Below are 21,227 nucleotides of genomic sequence, written 5' to 3' on the forward strand. Positions count from 1 at the left end.
ACTCTTGGACAAAGCATGCATGAAAATGTTCCAAAAAATCTTTTTTTTTGGAAACCATTTCCCTTTTGCCTAATCGGACATTCCTTGCTGTTGCTTAGTATTGACAGGGATAGTAAACCAGTTAATATGGCCAGCCACAATCAGGGTTTTCCTTTTTTTCTCTAAGGTTGCACAGCATGTGGATTTGAGAGAGTTGGAAGGGCTGAGCTCAGCCAGCATTCATTGCATCCCTTCTGCATGCAGTCAAGTGAATAAGCTAGCAGATTCAAAATCATCAATAGAAAGGTATATGTGGTGCATCCATTCCAGTATTATTATTCACATCCCAGAGTAGTGAGAAGTGTGGATTCAATATGCTGCTGTCTTGATTCTGATTTTGTTCCCATGGTAATAATTTCGTAAACAGTCCTGCAGGCGCATTTGGACAGGGGGAAAGTGGGGGCCACTGGAAGCAGATTCAGAGGAAGACTTCTAATTATCAAAGTCAGAGTATGCGATATGGCCTTATAGGGGACATGGGATCAACTCGCATGTCCCTGGGTGGGTGCACACTCCTTTTTTTGGTCACGCGGGTCCCAGCACCCCCCACGGAACGAAACAGCATGCTGCCCCAGCTGCATTGCCACTGAGCCCTCATCCCCTGCCTCCCCGCAGGCTGGCTCAGGAGCAGGTCTTCAGGGAGGTGGGGGCGAGGGCTGCGGAAGTGGTAGGCAGTCCTGCCTCCAAGCCACACAACGGACCGGAAAGTGAGGGGAAGCGGAGGTGCTCCAGAGAAGGTGTTGTCTCTGGGCACCATTTCTCCCTGATACTTTGGATCAAAGTACAGCTCTCTCAGTCACCTGGATCATGGGACCTAATATCTATTTGCATTTTAGGAATTATATTGTTGCTTGTATTGTTTTTTTCATTTCTGTGGATCATTGTAGGTTTCTTTTTTTTTTTGTTATGTATGATAATGGGTACCCAGCCTCAAGCATTTTGCCTGTGAGAGGTGCCATCAAAAATGAGTAAATGAGTGTCCACTCATTTTATCTCAAACAAACAAAACCCAAAGAAACCTTGGGCAGTGTTGTACTTCTAGCGGGAGCCATCTTAGATGGGGTTGTGGAGACAGATGCAAGTTAACAATCCAGTCTGAGAAGACTAGCAGTGTAGTCTGCATTTCGTTCTGTTCCACAGATGGCTGCACACATGCATTGGAGTAAACAGGTGCAGTAAGAGAAGGCTACTATACTGTTACCTTGCATAGTTATAGAAGAAGGAATTTTGACATGTGCAGCTTAATTGCAGCTTTGGTCAAAAATTTCCACTTTGTATCAAATGACTTCATTTACATTTAATTTAGCAAGTGGCCTTTCAACCTGAGGCTTGCAGCATAGGGTTGCCAGGTTGTGCAGGTTGTGGGAAATAACTGGGGACTTTGGGCAGTAGAGGTGGTGGAATTTGGGGTGGGGTGTAAATTGCCATAGGAGACCACCTTCCGAAGCAGTCATTTTCTCCAAGTAAACTGATCTCTGCCATGGCTGAAGATAAGTTGTAATCTCCAGAACTGGTAGGCTGGCTCCAAGCCCCGTGAGAACTGCTGTACTTGTGTGTGTGTGTGTGTGTGTGTGTGTAATGCTATTTTTGTGCCTCTCATCACTGCACACGGGTAAAAAAAAGCAAGGATGCCATTCCTCCTACTTCTCCTTTGTAATAACACCTTCCTCAGACAAGCTAATCTGGGAGCTTCAGAGGTGACCCTGGTCCCTCCATCCAGAAGCAGGTGACTTTTGGTCACTCTGCTCAGCAGATCTCTCTCTTTGTTATTAGCTGGGGTTAAAAAAAGTTGGGATCTTGGATCTGGGATACGATTCAGTCCAATCAATGGGGAATTTGGTGCACAAGTCCCTGAGCCATGGCAGAGCAAAATGTTAGGAACCAGAGGAGGATGCAACCAGGTGATAGAGGGGTGATAAAGGGAAGTGATACAGGAGTGGAGGGATTTCCACAGTTGTCACTATCACCCTGGCTTCTGCACCCCCCAAGAGCTTCATTCTATTCCTTCTTTTGCCCATGCCCTTCAACTCCTTCCATACTGCCTGCACGGGCTCCTCAGAAGTCACCGCCAAAATCCAAACGTTAGGCCTGAAAACCAACTACCTGCTAAAACACACAACTCTCTGTGCATGCATGAATGAAAATTTGGTTTACAAACAATATGGCTAACAAGCCTAGGCAATATTTCCAAGTCATCATCACATAAAGCAAATGAAGGCAAAATCTGGATAATGGGTGGTAAGAATGCACACAGCCAATTCTAGTTTCCATGGGTGGGAGAACAGTCTCTTTGATAAGGTGTTGGAAATCACATTGGCAGACCACAACAACAAAACAGTGTCTTCTTGTGATTCTTTTTCCCACTCCATAATATTCAAATCTGAAGGAATAACATACGATTGGTCTTGCCCTCCTAAATACCCAGATTAAAATATGTTAAGCTTTGGCACCTCTAGTAGGCAGCCAAGCTGCTATGTGCTGATTGGAGTAAATGGGGCTGTTCTCATCCCTAGTGCACCGGGCATCACTGGTGATTTTATCCCCCCTCCCCAGCTCTGAACGAACACCAAAGTTCCTTCCACTGAGGATGGACACATGAGCAACTGCATTGCTTCACGGGTTAGCGCAGCTTTGCCGCATTTGTTCCCCACATAATTCCCAGCACCGCCAGTCTCACAGCTTAAACAAATAGGACCTGGAGATGTTTCCTCTCCTTCCCTGCCGCTTGTAACTCTTTTTGTAATCGTCTGCCTGCTTGGACACTGTGTAAATGTGCCTGTGGGAGTTGATAGTAACGAGCGAGGAATGCAAACAGGACAGGCAGAAACCATCAGGACACCAAATGACTCTGGGCTTTCTGTGCATAATGTAAGATCTGCTTCTTTGTTTAGCGGTTTAGGACTCATTTCTGCACAAGTGCTCTGTTCGTGCTGGTGTCCTTTCTTAGCAATGAGGGAACTTCTAGCCTTGTAGGAGGGCCGGCTGAACTCATGGTTTGCCATTGCTGTTGCTCCTGTCGTTAAGTGATGAAGGATTTGTTTCACACACTGCAAGGAGCTAGGGTGGCCGCAACAGAACAACAAAAAAACAATGTGGCTCCTTAGCTTTCATGCCACCTACTGACCATTTGACAGTAATTAGCAGGATGGATTGGGGACAGACCTACTACAGTCTGGATATAAGCTTTTCGCTCTTCCTTTATATCAATGCATAATTGTGTGGAAACTGCCTTTGCTATTAAGCTTTTTGCTACTTTTCTTTCTAAGACTAAAAAATCTCTAACTTCTCCAGCCTTTTCTTATAGGAATGTGCTCTCTTAATCTCTTTATTTTAAAATTCTATTAATAGCAGAAAAACCAGGTTTTGACAGGGTTTGACATGGCTAGTGCCTTCCCCTCCCAGTCACAGATGACTCCATAAGTTGTCGCTGACCCGAAGGAAGGCTAAAATAGCACTTCTTGCCACCTCCTGAGCTTCTTGGGGGAAAGTTGTATGACAAAATGTGATACACTCAATTTTATCAGGAGGTGTTCTTGCATTACTAGGTAAGGGCATGCTTCCAGTTGTGGCCATTTATTAGTGCCATCCCACCCCTCTGATCCCTGGTAATTCTTGGATTTTGCACCTTACTTTGGTTAGTGTAAGTTGCTTCTTGAGCTGTTTTTCTTCATCTTCACAGTTCCCTGGTTCTCTGAAAAGTGCTATTTTTGCTAGTGTGGTGGAGAGTTTTGGAGGAAGACCCAGGTTAAACTCCCCAATCAGCCACAAAACTCACTGAGTGACCTTGGTCAATCTCACTTTTCTCAGCACAGCGCCTACCTCATGGGGCTGGATGTGGAGGATAAAATAGAGGAGGAAAGAACCATGCATAGTGATCCAGAAGAAGGGTGGGATGGAAACATGCAAACAGTACATGAGGTGGAAAGTGATAGATGCATCTAGTCTCCCTTTGGTACCCGTAATGCCAATGCATGTGCTGCTCAGGTTAGGACATCAAACAAAGCCTACTATTTTAGGATACATTATGCTTTCCCTATTTTAGGATAATTATGTATTTTGTTAGGGCAGAACAAACACTCTCTCTTTGGCTTTTAAATTGTTGGAAGGCAGGCAATTGCAGAATCAGCACCTGATTATTTTTTAACAACTGGGAGTTTACTATGAGTTATTTTGAGTTGGCTATTATTGTGTATATAGATTATTGATATTCACCGCTAATAACTGTTTTATTGTTAATATATTGTTTTATTATTAATTGTTTTGTTGCTAATATGTTGTTTTAAATTTTTTTTTGCTTTCTTTATATATGATTATTATAATTTTTATTGAGATTTTTGTACAACCAGCTTGAATATAGATTGAGTAGAAAGACGGGATATAAATATTTTTTTGAATTAATGAATACATAAATAAATATGTTGGTACAGCAAATGCTTTGAGATCATTGGTGGAAAGTACCAACTGAGTCACAGCCATCTTATAGCAAGCTCCATATATAGGGTTTTCAAGTCAAGAGATCGCTCTGAGGTAATTTGTCATTGCTCTGCTTCTGGGCAGGCAACCCTGAACTCTTTGGTCTCACATCTCAAATATTAATCAGGCCAAACCCTGATCAGCTTCTCTGAGATCATTTCTCCATAAGTAAATTCTGTGAGACATTACAGAGGGCAGATGGAGCAAGATACAAGCTTGCTATTTTTAACAGTCTGTATATATTTTAGCAAAATGACTTCATTTTACACCTAATGATCTGGACCCTATATGGAAAACATTGCTCGGAGATGGTACACGGTGATGTGAAAACTCTGTTCAAACATGCATGCAAACTATAGATTGATACTGATGCCATGGAAAGAGGCCAATGTAATTCCTAATACCCAAGGGAGGGCAAGACTTGACAAGAAATTATAGACCAATATAATTACTGAATAATAACTATAAATTGTTCACAAACCGCTTCAGATGGTTCAAAGTGGGATTTCTACTCTAAAGTTGAAGGACAATATTAGAACTATGTTGGATATTTTGGAATATTTTGGAGAAACATAATGAAAAACAAGCCACATTGGATTTTTTTTAGTAGATACAGAGAAAGCATTTTGACAATCTGCCCTGGTCTTTTTATTGTTTAAGGTTTTAGAAAATACAAATTTTGGAGGGAAATTTATACTTCATAGTCAAAGTGCAATTAATTGCTACATGAAGACTTCTAGGCTAAGCTTCCTTGTGAAATACAGAAAGCGACCAAGACAATGTTTTCCTTTTGCTTATTCTAGTTCTTGGAAGTATTGAATAGACAAGATGAGAGAGTGACTGGTGGTATAAAAATTAAGAGGCTTCATAAATGAAGAGAGTTTTTGCAGATAACTTTGGCATTGGTTTTAGGAAAACTCCTTTGGAATTTTTAAAAAGTTTTCTGATACTGAAAAAAAAAGTTGGTGCATTAGCAGGTTTCAAAAAATTAATTAACAGAAAATCAAATCTTTTAATAAAAGTGAAATATCTGGGTATTATTGTTTACAAATATAAATTGTATGTTATTCCAAAAATAATTAATGTCAAAGCATAGAATGAAATAAAAAAAAAAGATTTTATCAAAAGTGGAACAAACCTCAGCTTATTATTGGAGAGAATTTCTGTGATTAAGATGAATGTTTCTGTAACCCAGAAGGCTATTTCTTTTTTGTTTCAAACTGTATCTGTGTTAGGCAAACCATATTTCATCTATACAGTGTCAAAAAAGATATATCAAATTCTTTGTTTCTAGGCAAGGAAAGCAACCCTTTGAGCTAAATATAAAATTTCTATAAAATGCAAAGGAAACAGGAAAGTTTTTTACCTTATCTGAAATTGTATTTTGCTGCTCTGCTGCTTGGTTTGGTTGAAAGAATGGTTTTTGTTGGAGAAACAGAAGAGTGCTGGATTTAGAGGGACATGATATGAGATTTGGATGGTAATGCCTATTGGATGGTAACGGAGAAGTCAAATAAAGATTGGGCTGCCCAATTCCAGATGTGGGGTGGGAGGCTCTGTGGCAACTTCGGGATGGTGATGGCGAAGGCGCTTCACTGCCTCCAAAGGCAGGTGGTGCTGAAAGGAGGGAAATATAAAACCCTCCTGCTGCCTGAATTGTCCCATAGCTCAACAGGCTTTATGCCATTACACTTTTGTGGCATAAGCCTGCAACTGTAAAGAGCAGCATCCAAATCAAATGAGCATACAGTAAACCAAAATATCCAAAACAATAACAGAGCACATAATCCCTCTTAAAACCCCTTACAGTCCAATACAGAGTCCTCCTGGCAGCCAGGGAAGCCGTGCCACTGCACTGCTGCTTCCAGATGGCTTTCCAGAGGCTTGAGATGATCCGGATGCCAGCATAACTCCACAGCAAACCTGGACTTCTGGCTTTTACCGGGCTCAGAGCTGAGAGGTGGCTGGGTCGCTGGTGTCTTTGTTCCCTCCACTGGGGCGGATGCCCCTTGTGCCGCAGAGAGGAGGCAAGTACATTGGTGCAGCAACCTGCCACTTCAAGAAGTGGGATTCAGCTCCTTCCATATCTGGATCAAGCTGTTAGTGACAAAGAAAAAAAGCAGCCCCGCGCAGTCCAATCCTCTAAAGAGAATTCATTCCAGTCTAAGGGACATTCATTTCTAATGGGCTTAGGCTAGAGAAGCGGTCTATAGTCCAAGCTCCAGATAGGAAGCTGACTACAGCATTCGAGCTCAGTTCTGCCAGCATGGCCAATTGGCCATGCTAAGCAGGGGCTGGATGGGAATTGTAGTCCACGAACATCTGGAGAGCCGCAGGTTGCAGACTGGCTGGGCTAGAGTAATATAGCATTGTGTACTGTAAATCATAATATTATCACCTTTGCATACCTGTTTGGTAATCACCACTCTAGTTGCTACCCCTACCTAAGTTCAGAAAGTCCTGATTTATATCCTATATAGGGGCTATCAAAGAGCTACTCAAGCTAGTCTCACAGGGCGGGAGGGGTGGGGGGCTAATCACTCTCATAATAGAGGGAGAGAGAAGGGGAAAGCCCTCTCTAGGAATCTCGATAATTACTCATTTTAATGAATTCTTGCAAATGATTCAGCATTAAGTTTTTCTCCCAAACTGCAGCTCCCCACACTGACTCCTTAGTAGAGCACTTCTGAACACTCTCGATAGACTAGCAGAATTTCTCCTTAGCTTTGTATAGCAAATGTGTCCTTTTGCTTTTTTAAAAAAATCTTATAATTAAAAAAAAAAAAACCATTTCAGTCTAAAAGGAGGTGATATGATTAAGCATAAAAATTAGATAACCTCTCCTCTTGAACAAAGATATTAGCATATTAATATGGAGATTTTTTCTCCCTCCCTCCATTTATGTTAGGGAGCCTTGTTAGCCCCTTGATGGATAATTTGCATTGGAAAGCCGCCAGATCCACATGCATACCATTAACAGCTGTGAACATTGGTGGTCATTCCTTAAAAGGTTAAAATAAAACCCCGGCTTCTCAGCTGAGCTGCCAAATACTTTCTTCATAAAGATCTAAGTGGGTCAGAGGGCTCTGAATCAGAAAATATGCCTTCATTCTTCTATACAGTCCTTGTTCCTTAGAGAGGTTGCAGGGACTGCAGTGCAAAATTACTACCACAGTTAACCTTGGAAGTTCAGTGCGGGCTCTTGACTCTTAATTTTCTCATTTTAACTATAAGCCCCGTTAAGAAGTGGTGTTCCATGCCTCACTAATGCAATGTCTTTTGCCAAGTCACCTTCTGGCAGTTATTGCAGGGGAAGGGGAGAAACTGATTCTGGACTCTGGTCCACAAAGTCCTACCTTCTGATTTGTACAAAGTATCCCCCCTGGATTTAGGTGATTGCCATTTCCCCACCTGTCATGCATTAAAAGTCCAACTGTGGGAGAAAAAAAAGTAGATGTGGGAGGGAGGAATGGATCTCAGATTTTAGTGGGCAATATTCCATAAACATGGTGGTATGACATTGAGCCTAGGGTTGCAAACAGAGGCGCATCTAGGAAAAAATGTAGCCTGGTGCAAGATCTGAATTTTTCTGACCTCCTCCCACCCCTCGCCATGCATGGCGGCTGCTTTCCCCCACTACAACCGCCAAAACAACTTTTTTTTTGCACCAGGTATTGAAGCTCAGTGTATGGACTCTGGGGAGAAGGAGAGGAGAGGGGCGAGGGGTGATTTTATGCCCCCCCCCCCTTAATCTAAATGGCTGCAGTCTGGGGACATTTGACCCCATATATTCCTCTCTGGGTGGTATGCCCCTCGGTTGCAAACCTCTCAGGTGAGACCTAGAGATCTCCCAGAATTACAACTGATTTCCATGTGGCAGAGTTGGGAGAAAAGTGGCTGCTTTGGAGTGTGGACTGGTACGGCATTATACCCCCCACTGAAGTTCTTCTCCTCCTCTCCAAACCACACCCCTCCCAAAGCTCTGCAGCATCCAAAATCTCCAGGAATTTCCCATTCTGGAGTTGGCAAACCTCTAATGACTTGCAATCTAGTGAGGTTGAAGTGATGCTAGAACACGCATCTCTTTCCAATACAGCTTCCCACGTAATGCAATGGCCATATGGGTTGCCAGAGGTGATGATCCAATGAAATGTGTAGAAAATCTCTGATGTTCTTATCATCAAAAGCTTCTTGTCAAGCAGGAGGTAGAAGCCAATGTAGGCTGGGATTTTTTCAAAGTTCAGAACTGGCTTTTTGCACATTTATATGAATCAGATTTCATAGATTACTCCAGAGCTACTATAAGCAACCTGCCATGCACAGTCAGAACAGCTAAGGACACTCGACCGGACCATCTAACGCAGCAGGAAAGAATCTTGGTGGCAGATCAGAAGAGAGGATTTGGAGTACTACCTCACTACTAAGTAATACCTCTTTTAGGGGATTGAAACCCAGGATGGCCTTTGATTAATAATACACACACACACGCGACGACGATCGACGCGACGCGACGCATCTATCGACGCACGCACGCGACGCACGCATCACACAATACCCTCCCCCCCCAGTTCCAGTCTCCTCACATAGTGATGTTGTGAGGATTTATTGGAAATGAAAGAACTATAAATACACCTTGAGCTCCTTGAAGAAATTGTAAGATAAAATTGTACCAGAAATAAGAACTTTTATTGGGCCTATGTCTTTAGCCCTGTCCTTATTGACTGCAATTTAAATGGGTCAAGCTGGCCAAACTCTCTTCTTTTTTGCTCCTGAACCCTGAAGCTCTTTCTAATCCTTTGTCTTCTTGGTCAGAAAACGTATTGGTGAACGTGGGATCTTTTCCTTTGTCTACATCCCAGATAGCCAGGGCTGTAAATTCCCTCCCTGCTTAAATGTCTTGTTGATGATAGAAATGTGTGCTGCCAAAAGCCAAGCTTGCTAGGGTGTGGCCAGACATCTCAATGTCCAGGTGGGCAGCAAACCAGGTGTAGTCAAGACAGGCCAAAGTCAGGGCAGGCAGTAGGCAAAGGTACAGCCATACAAATCACAGGCAGGGGATCAGGTAGGCAGGCTGAGAGGTGGAGGTCAGAGGAAGACAAGGCACATGGAGCACACCAGGGAATACACTTGTTGTTCCAGGCAGAGGCAAGCCCACAACAACGTTGCTTCTTTATAGGAGGTCATGTGTGGCAACGTCGGCGCAGGAAAATGAAACTAAACTGGGGGGCATGCGTAATCACCTGGAGTTCTTCCTCCCACTCTGAAAGCGCCGCCGGGCTGCTGTCCGGAGGGAGAAACCGAGATAGAAACGGCCCTAGATCGTAGCGATTGCGGTTTTCCTCCGGGATATTTTGGCCGGTTTGGAAAACGCCTCTGCCTCTGCTGTCCCCTTTTTTGTGCAGGTGGCTCATTACTCAGCTCTTCTTGAGATTGAGCCGTAAGACCAGGCGAGCCACTCCAGTTTGTTTTGCACGAGCCTGGGTCTTTTGTTTTTACACTGCAAACGTATCCGGCATTACGCACTAACATCCCTGGTGTCACATGTTCTGGATTGGCTGGCTTTTTGGGATGTTTTTTTGAATGTCTCTTTGCACAGTCTTTTGAATTTGAATTGCTGGCGCCTGCCTTTACATCTGCTCTGGCGGTTTTTGGGTAGGAGCATGTTTTTTGAGCTGGGAGATCTGAGCCTATTGAGCCTGGATCCGGAACTCAAAGTGGCGTTTTTCTGGCCAAGGTTTGTTTCGGGTTGTTGCCACTCACACAAAAAGTTGCTGGGCGCTTCTGATTGGTCAACCCACAGTGAGCAGGGGAAAATGAAGCCCCTGAAAATGAAGCCCCTGCATTTCTTTTTTTTTTTCCAATTTGGTGATAGGGCCCGGGCGCAGACCCTCAGCATGGCAAGCGGCAGCAAAAAAAAAACAATGGGGCACAGCATGATATCACATTCCTTACTCATGTTCTCACATTTTCTGTGGAAAACATGAGATCCCCCTCCCCCCCACAATGATATGCCTACTCAACATTCAGCCCAAAGTGCACATCTCCTTAGCTATGTGCTCTGAGCAAACCAGTACTCTGTACAGAAAAGAAACAGGGACATTTTTTGGGACTCCACGCATTATTAACCCAGGTGAAATTGCACCCAGTCAATACCATGAGCAGAAAACGTGCTGGGGGGGGGGGACATTTTGGGAAGGGTTGGCTGCAACAGTTGGTGATTCATCACGCTTGAAAACCAACATGACATCAGGTGGGGAGATCAGGGGGGGGGGGCAGGGCGGGGAGATCAGGAGGCTGCGTGGGGAAAATAAACTGGTTCTGCCCCCCATAACATTTGCATCGTAGTAGGGCGTCTCAACCCGATTTTTTTGAAAAGAATTGCCAAATTGGCGATTTTTTTAAAAAAATCCCAGGATGAGGGAAATATTGTGGGGCAAACCTGCTTTAGGACCAGGAACTGTTCGAACTTCTTGGCCAAATATTTCCCTTGCTCAACCTGGGATATTTGGATCATGCAGAAACGACCTTCCCTCTCATTGGTGGTTTTTAGCCCTTAATTCACTACTGCCCACCCCAAATATAAAACGCTATCATTGATCGCCCCCTCCCCCTAAGCCACAAGTAAAAAAAAAAAATGAGTGGATAAGAGCGGCGGACTCCAATCTCAAGAACCTGTTTGATTCCTTATTCCTCCACATGAAGCCCGCTGGGTGACCTTGGGGAGTCAGGGTTCTTTCAGAATCAGGCAATGGAAAACCATTTCTGACCATCTTCTTACCTTGAAAACCCTTTGGGGTCACGCATACAATAATAAATACACACACACAATACTGCAGGCAAGGCAACTTCCTGGTGCATGCATAAGGATTTGCAGATCTCAGGCATATGTTCAGTGAGTCCTGTGTGCCTTGTACATCAGTCAATGCCTTATTGCTTGATTTCATTCCTGTTTGTTGTGTGCCACTTTTTATAATGACCTGGGGCAGAGAGCTAACATTTTAGATTTTATTTCCAGAGTGCAGTGAGCTGCATTAAAACAGCTCTCTTCAGCTGGCTGTCAGAAGCTATTGCGAGTGAAGAGAGGCGGCTGCTGCAGCCACCAAATAGCCCCATTCAATATTTCTCATTCTCAACATGGCCCCCATCTCTGGATATTTAAAGTGGGGTATAAAAACCAACTCTTTTTTTCATACTGAAATCTGCAGATGGGGGCCACATTGACAAAAGAGAGATTTTTCTCCATACTTGAGTGATTTCCCAGGTTTGAAGAAAATTTGAAGTCTTAAAGAGGTTGTGTGTGTGTGTTTCTAAATGCCCCCCCCAATATGGAGCAGTTGTTCATGTTAGTGCAAGACAGCTGTCTCCTGGGGGCCACCTCCTTTCATCCACCATTGAAGGGGCATTATTGGAGATGTGTGGGGACTGGGCAAAGATTAAGTGGGAGCCTCTACACCCATCCCCACCAAAATGGCAATCTGGTGGTAGCTGTGAAGGCAGGCAGGAACCTATGCTCCCCCACCCTTGCCTGGTAAGATGGCAGCACTGGAAGAGGACAAGAACTGCTGTTGACCCCCATCGCTATCCCATCTGCTGCTAAGACAGCAGCAGCAGCAGCAGCAGCAGCAGCAGCAGCAGCAGCAGCAGCAGAAGAAGAAGAAGAAGAAGAAGAAGAAGAAGAAGAAGAAGAAGAAGAAGAAGAAGAAGAAGAAGAAGAGGGGGAGTAGTAGGAGTAGTAGCTTGTATTTATACCCCACCTTTCTCAAGGGGACTCAAGGTGGCTTACAAACTCCTTTCCCTTCCTCTCCCCACAACAGACACCCCGGTGAAGTAGGTGAGGCTGAGATAGTTCTGAATAACTGTGACTAGCCCAAGGTCACACAGCAGGAATGTAGGAGTATGGAAACACATCTGGTTCACCTGATAAGCCTTTGCCACTCAGGTGGAGGAGTGTGGAATCAAACCCAGTTCTCCAGATTAGAACCCACCTGTTTCTAACCAACACACCACTCTAGCTCTCTGTCCTGGGCGTGGATGGGTGGGTGTGGACTAGAGGAAGCCTCCACCTTCCACACTGTCCCTGCTCTGTCATGGGACTGGGAAAAGTATTGCTGAACAAGATCCTCGCTGGTGAGTCTACAGTTCTTTGGACATGTCTAGCAAATATGAATAAAAAGAGATGCCACGTGTTTGCCTCCACCAAAAAATGCTTTGGTTAGGTGAGGAGTTTGCATTGCATGCAAACTTTAAGACACTGCTTGGATATATATGTGGCACTAGTCTGTGCAGGAATGTTTATACATTTTTTAAATACCTTTTTGCCATTGTTAGAAGTTATCTACTAATTATTTGAACGCTATGCAAATTCTGGTTTCATTCTATATTAAATACATTTCATTGTATTCCATTGTACCTTCAGACACAGTCTCTCTGCAGTTCTCATAAGATTAAATTTTATGTTTGCTTTTGATTCATACTCTCGGTGGGGAAGGAGGGTTGCATCATCCCAGCAATTCTTGGCCTCTGGCTGGTGACTCAGGTCAGCCTGTCCTTTTCTTTACTTCCATAGTTCATTTAAAATGTCTCTTCGTTGATGGGTGGCACAAACAAATGCTTTAAAAATGCGCTGTGATTTTAGGGCATAAAGTGATAAGAGGGTGTGAAATGCATCAGTGAATTTGCTGATTTAAAAGTACAAATATCAGCTCTGGGTAACTTTGATTTAAATTGGGGCTGCAGTGCAGGAGAGAGTATTTAACTCTTTCCTCTATACCATCTTTCAGATTTCAATGTATTTCCCCTCCCTGCAGGGCTCTAATAATGTGAACCAGTTTTATTGCACTCACTGTCACTTGTATTATAAGACCTTTATTGCAATGCTTTCTAATTATGTAATCCTCTTTTAGTGTCAATAAGAAAGGCAGGCTATAAATGGAGCAAGTAAGCAAATAAATATATGCACCATAGGGAAAAATATACAGATACCCAGTGAATACCTAAATATTTTTTGAGAAACTGAAGCTCCAGGGAGGGGAAAGAGTCAAATCCCCCATGCCGTAGATCCTGATCTGAGTTCCTCCCCACTAGCTGCTATTTGCAGTTTAAAAACAATAGATCTTCTAGGCTGTTGTTGTATTCCGAGTTGGGGGGCGGTTACAGCCTGTAGTGATTTTCTCCTGATGTTTCACCTGCATCTGTTGTGAAACGTCAGGAGAAAATGCTACTGGAACATGGCCATACAACCTGGAAAACCCACAATACCCTAATGATTCTCGCAGTGAAAGTCTTCGACAATATAACAGATCTTCTTTCATCATGAACCCTTAGCTTATGTCTGCTGAGTTTTGGCTCTAGTAACTCACTACATTTGACAAATATTATTCAGTTGTGAACATTTCCCTGTTCTGAAGCTGACTAGCCCACTGGAGTACTGGAGCATTGGTGAATGTGTCTACTTATCAGTCTTAACAAGCCAAGCTGGCTGTCTGCAATTGCCATTTAGAAAGCAATAGTTTCCTCCAAACTATTTGTCAGATAAACGATATGGCCATGCAAATGTCATTCGTGCACACTTGGCAAGTAATTAAGAGACTATGTAAAATCTCCCCTCCCCAATATTTATTCACTGAATTGCAGACAACCCTATTCCAAAGACTTCGGTTGCTGACACATAAGTAGAGGAAGACAGCAGGCGATGAAGTCCAATATGCCTGTTGAAAATGTTACTCGAGGAAAACTGATCTTCCTTTCGGAAATCAGTTAGCCCGCATTTAAGTATTTTGTCCATGTTTGGTATTGAGATAGAAATAATCTCGAGAAAGTTATTACAGAGAGAATGGCAAAAGGTCACTCTGGCAAGAGCAGGCGCAGAGGCATGCATGTGGAGCAATGGCATGCGGAAGATTTCTGAGAGGACAGCTGCTGGGTGCTCAAAGCTAGAATTGGATTTAGAAGGCTTTTGAAAATTCTTTAATGAGTTCTGGAATAAGTGGATTATATTTACATTGTACCCTAAATCCTCAGGCTCAGCTGAGACTATAAGAATAATCCAGCAATATTAAAGCATTTAAACAGAGCCTCCCTCAGTCCAATTAAGCATATTTTTAATGCTCTCCCATTGAAACTAGTGCCAGTTAAAATGCATAATTTGGATTGGCTTTTGCCTATTTTATTGGTCAGCTATCACGTGTCCCCCTTCTGCCTGCTCCGTTGTCCGTGTATTTATGCTATCTGAAACAGGAGATCTGGATTCTAGTCCATGCACATCCTAATCTTTCTCAGTACCATGGATGGGGCTAAGAATCCCAGACACAGCACTGCACTAAAGGGATACTGTGTATATTTGTTTGGTTTTTAATGCTCATAGAACCATAGTTCTTGTACAACACCACAATTCAGTACCTAAGTGCAGTCTCCCAGACAAAAGGATATGGAAGATTTTGATTGTGCACTGTGGTAACACACAACAGTTTCTAGCACTGTACTCTCTCAGATAGCTCTTTAGATCATTCATTCTTCTGGATGTGATCCTTTTTGCCTTCCCCCCTCCGCATCTATTCCCACATGCCCATTGGGGTGAGTGCCAGTGTCTCTCAGGATGTTTTGTTGTCCTACTCCCTCTTTCTCTTCTTTTACATTTGAACTGCTGTGTGCAGTGATGCACCATTAGTAGTGGGAAGCAGAAGTCTGGAGAATATTAAACTGCTGGAATATTTGCCCTCATCCCTGGCAGTGCTCCAGTCTAGACTGTGTGTAAGATGCAGACTCTACTCCGTTTGCTGTGCTGTTATCCTGAAAAATAGGATAAGAAGCCAGCAGATCCAAACTTATGAGCTGGTCAGAAAGGAGCTGTGGGTGCAGAAATGAAGGGAGAAAAATTGGAGCTCTTAATTGACTTCAGTGGAAGTATGTATTTTTCTTATGCCCCATCTTCAATGTTATTCCACCACTGGGAATAACTGGACCTGGGTTGGCTGTAAATATCCATCTCAGTGCCATTTCTTCCCCTTCCACATTTCCAGCTCCATCCAGTTTTCTCACACATTGATAATTTGCAAGTGGCAAAAGAATTAACGATACCTCCTACCAGAATATCAGTTTTCAGGTGTAATAATTTTCTGCAAGCATAGCATCATGCTCTGCTGGCAGAGGCAGACAAATTAGTAATCTTATCCCAATCAGTAAACAGAACAAGTGGGCAGAATGCCTTAGCCAATTGCTTTTCTACAGAGTTCTGTGCTCAGAATGACTTACAAAAATGCAAAGCAAACAAAGAGAATAATGAAGTTAAGACCCTACCAGGGAAAGCCTTAAAGAGCAGTTCAAAACCAGGAAATCACATCAAATCACAGTTTAAAACCAGGAAATCACATCAACCAGTAGTTAAGAATAAACTGTTACCTGCTGACAAATAGAAACCCAAAATGTCTCCTGGTAGGTTTCCCTAAGCAAGACATGCTACAGGTGAACATATGAAGCTTCCTTAATTTGAAGGCAGCTTGGTTCCTATCAGGTCATACTGTCTACACTGGCTGACAGTGGCTCTTCAGTTTAACAGGCAAAGAATGGCTTTTCCAATCTCAGGCTCATTCCGCACATGCAGAATAATGCACTTTCAAACTGCTTTCAGTACTCTTTGAAGCTGTGCGGAATAGCAAAATCCACTTGCAAACAGTTGTGAAAGTGGTTTGAAAACGCACTATTTTGCATGTGCGGAAGGGGCTTCTCTAACAGCCCAATCTGGGGTGGGAGCAAATCCCCGTTGGAGGCAGCATGGGCCTATGCCAGTGGAAATACCCTTCCTGGGGCACTTATCCCAGCGGAGGGTCAAATCCAGTAGTACCTGGCTGCTGCAGCACCCTGGGACAGCCAGCTACGGCACCTGGCCTTGCGTCAGTGCTCACATGCTACCCCCAGTTGCATCGGCCTGACAGGGGCATTCCTAGGGGTGGTTTGGCCACCAAAACGTATGATCTCCAGTGCCAGAAGCAGCCTTATTTAGAAGCGAAGGGAAGGAAGAGGTTCTGGAGAGCTCAGGAAAACTCAGCTCAGCTTTTCTCAGTCATGCACCTTTTTTTGCCCAAAACCAATATTTGGACTATGGAGAACAACCCTCCTCCCTTTGCATCCTACATTTCATCTTTCCTGTAACATCTGATGTTAGTTTGAGGATGGGTTATGAGAGGAAAGCAGCTTTTCCCTATGGGATCTTCAATTCAAGCTGTGACAGGCCTTTTTAATTTCATTTGATGTCTAACGTATCTGTTAGCTGCACTCCCAGCCACATTCTCGAGGCCAAGCCGAGTTCTTCTAGGCCGAGATGAACTGGAAATCTGGAAGGACCGCTTTTCTTAGCCTGGTAATAGCGGAGAAGCTATGTACAGTATGTGAACTTCTGCTTCTAATCCCCCCTCTTACTTTGAGCCTGGTGGAGAAATTCATGAGATTTAAAAATAAAAAATGGGGTGCATTTTAGTTGTCATCTATTTTTATCAGTGTTGAATGAACACGCTACATTTTTCAGTTTCGCTTCTACAATGTGCATCTTTCTCCAGTCTCTCTTTTCTCTCTTTCTCTTTGCTTAAAGTCTCATCTAAAAAAAAAAAGGGGGGGGGGATATGAAATGTTTATGTTGCCATTGATGTGACACACTGTCATTACCTTGTGAGTGTAGGATAGAGGCCTTCATCCATCTCCTATGCAAGGAAAACATGCTTACGTCAACTCTGGCTACAACATTTATTGCATAATTAGTTGTATAAAGGATTCCCAGGTCATCTTGTCTCTCAAGGACATGGGACATGTCAGTTATCCTGTGCATTACTGGGGCTCAGTGCCACTTTGTCTGCAAAAAAGGCAAGTAGAGCTTATGTACCTGTACAAATTGGGCCATTGTTCCAATCCAGCTTCTCCACACTGTCTCACACCCGCCGGATTCTGGCCTGTTTTAGTGTCTGTTCAGCAGCTCATGGGATCAAGTTAAATATATTTTAAGAAATGCAAACAGTTCTTTATTTTATAATTTTTGCCCAAAGAGGCTGAACTAAATATAGTTGCTCATATAGCTAACTATATTTGGCATTCTTAATTTGCAGGTGTTTGATTTTGCAGCCAGTGTCAACCCAGATCTTTCTGGATATTTGCATTTCTTGTTAAATCAGCTGAGGCTACCTTGATACTTAGTTACAATCACCTCCTTTCCTCTTTTCCAGGCCCTTTTATTTTAGATATTTATAGCCTGCTGTCCTCTGCAGTGGAAACCCAAAGTAAGCTTCAACCTCATTCTTTCTTCCTCCATTTTATCCTCCCTGTCTCTATGACTGAATCCCCACTACCGTCTTAGCCAGGTTTCAGAACACAAACTAACCAGGTTTGAGGGACGACCTCCCCATTGCTTGCGTGGCAGATTCCGTTTCTGGTGCTCGTTCTCCCCGTTAATCCGCGTTCCGGCAGGACCTGGTTGCAAGTGGCATAGACCCCATTAACACAGTTCAGAGCTGATCTGAGAGGAGGGATGAGGATTGAAACCCTGACTCGTTTCCCACCCTGGAGTGTGACGTGGAATTCAGGCAACCAATCAGCGCTGCAATGCAAGCACAGCCTTTCCTTAGTTTTGTTTCCACTTTTGCGATCGGCCAGCCGAAGGGGATGCAAACCTTAAACAGTCAAATGTGTAACTTTGAATTGTTAATGGTTTACACAGGTAACGATTGACCGTTTGCACAGTTAAACGTTGAACTTTTACACGCTTTTTTGATCACGCCCCTACAATGTACGTTTCCGCAGTGGGAAAAGGTCCCGCCCCATCAAGGCATGCCAGCCAATCAGGGGAGACTGGCGAAGCGAGCTCACCTGATAGTGGGGATTGCTAAGAGTTCTGCAACCGGGTGTGTCTGCTGTGTGCTCGCTGCGGTGAGGAGGGAGAAACTCCGATGAAACACAGTTTCACAATGGACAGGTTTGGATCTGCGTGCAAATTTCAAGTGGGGATTCGACCTATGAGAGTAGTTTAGGCTGAGAGAGAGTGATTGGCCCAAGCTTTTATGGCAGAGCAGAGATTCGAACCTGGGTCTCCCAGATCTTAGTCTGACACTCTAGCCATGCTAGGTGGAGAACGACTGTAGAACAACGTGTGATACTTTCTGTACAACACAAGAAACAAGCCAATGAGGATGTAAAAAGAATGTCCCCTGATGCCTGCTCTGGCAAACTACTCATACTTAGAGTGACGTGTTCTGTGAAGAAGTTGGGCATCCACTTTAATCTTTAGCTTGTCAAGAGTCAGAACAGTTTCATTCAGGGTGCCTGCCTTCAGCTGAAAAGACTTGTGCTGCAGGGGAACATGATGATCAGTGTATTGTGTTTGTCCCATATTGTTGCTCTGCAGTGGTTTCAATGGTCAGCTCTTTAAATCATAGATGGTACAAAAAATGCATTTAGATGAAACCAGCCACTACACTGAAATGAGTTGTTCAGACTCCTGTGCTTTCATGTTGGGGACTATGGGGCTTGAACCAGAAATTTAACAGTCTGAAGCTGGGGCTTAACCAAGTCACCTACCCAGGATCAGCATTCAAAGCCTTCTAGAGCCACAGTGTGGAATATTGCTTTGCAACATAATTTTAGCAGATTTAGTGTACAGCTTTTGGATTGGCCAGAGAATATGCATAATGAGAACCAAGCTTCATGTTCTTGCCTGGTGAGCTGAGCAGTCTGTCATTGCCTTTTACAACAACTGATCCTAGAAATTCTCAGCTGGGAAATACTCTAAATCTGAATTAGAGTATGGCTGCCTCCCAGTGTGGCCCTGTGAATCCAAGCAGAGAAACTGATATACCGCTTCAGGGTGCCTCTATACACACCAAGCCAAAATATGGGGGAAAAGTAGGGGGACCCCCAGAATGGATTGGATCAGCCATGTCCTTCTAAGGTCAACAGATTAGTTAATCAAGGGAATTCTGTATTAGAAGAGGAGTTTAGATTTATACCCTGCTTTTCTCAAACACAACAATTCACAAAGTCATGTCCTTCTAAGGTCAACAGATTAGTTAATCAAGGGAATTCTGTATTAGAAGAGGAGTTTAGATTTATACCCTGCTTTTCTCAAACACAACAATTCACAAAGTGGCTTGCAAACACCTTCCCTTCCTCTCCCCACAGCTGATACCCTGTGTGGTAGGTGGGACTGAGAGAGTTCTGAGAGAACTGTGACCAGCCCAAGGTCACCCAGCAGGCTTCATGTGTGGGAGTGGGGAAACAAACCTGGTTCACCAGGTGGGTCTGTTGCTCATGTGGAGGAGTGGGGAATCAAACCCAATTCTCCAGATTAGAGTCCACTACTCTTAACCACTACGCCACACTGGTGCATTAATTTCACTAATTAATTTTTAAATTAATAATCCAGTTTTCAACAACCGTATGTATTTAGAAACATTTATTAGCCTCCGAGATCTATGAAAGTATAAATTCTAGGTTTTCTCCTGTGATAGTTCCATCGAAGGCTTGACTGCCTCTTTAAAAATGCACAGTATTTGAAAAGATTTGGCCAGACAAGAAACACCAAAGCAATTTGAAGCTTCATTGCTTGTGATATTTAATACTTAGATTGGACAAAGCCCTAGGAAGCATACAATCTTGGCCTGCTTAAGTGAGGGATTATATGACCCCCGCCCCAAACATTTTTCCATGACTTTCTAGCCAACATATTGGAAAAAAGTTTCACTTGCTACAGTCAGTGTGCTTTTAGCTTTATGACAATGCTTTAGGAATCTCAGTTTTCTTTGAGTTTCTTGGGTTGCTGAATTTCTGAATGAGGCAACAGGGCAACTTGGCTGTGTGCCAGAATCTGAAACCTGAAGACAATTGTCCTAACATGATCACTGTAATAGGAGAGTCCAGTTGGCTAATGGATATATCTCATCTTGAAAAGATTAGGCATAGCTTTGAAAAGCTTTTTACCAACTTCATTTCAGGAAGCTATTTAGTTCTTAACCAAAAAATCTTTGGATAATCTCTCTTGTTTTACTAAAACAGAAACAAATACTGTTTGATTCCAACTTAACCTTATCCACGGATATTTCCCTCTCCCTTCTACGTGAATATTAGAATGCCCAGGAACAAACTTGTGCACTTCTCTCATCTTTATGCATGAGAAACCACTGCTGAAACTTTGCCCCTGTGAGCAATACATTTGTCCACAGATGTCGCTGTTTCTTACTGAAGGCTCCCCTGAGTATTTCTTCTTATAAGACAAAGTCAACTTGTACCATTCTGCCCAGCAAAAGAGACGGTGGAACAGAAACTGTTGGACTGGGACATTACTTTCTGTCATATTACCAGACCTCAGAAATATACAGTGAAATGGATTGGCAGTGTGGTCAAGATAAACAAGAGAAAATAAATTTTCATACTATCTCTTAATGGGTATTTGAGCCCTTTGGGGGAGCCCTTTGGGGGAGGGCGGTATAAAAGTGGAACAAATAAATAAATAAATAAATAAATAAATTAGTGTTATTAGCTAAATGGAAGATCTACATTCCCAGGCAGCACCCCCCCCCCCCCCCCCAAGAGATTATTTCAAATTGTTGGGCCCAGTTACTTTTACCAGAAAAATCCTCATTTTGATTTTGTTCCTTCAATGCATGACTCAGATCCATGATTATTTTGCGTGTCCTCACATGGAATTGTTCTTAAATTGTGCACATTTACCAACATATATT

This window comes from Sphaerodactylus townsendi, linkage group LG12 (assembly GCF_021028975.2).
Source record: "Sphaerodactylus townsendi isolate TG3544 linkage group LG12, MPM_Stown_v2.3, whole genome shotgun sequence".
Classification (NCBI taxonomy): domain Eukaryota; kingdom Metazoa; phylum Chordata; class Lepidosauria; order Squamata; family Sphaerodactylidae; genus Sphaerodactylus; species Sphaerodactylus townsendi.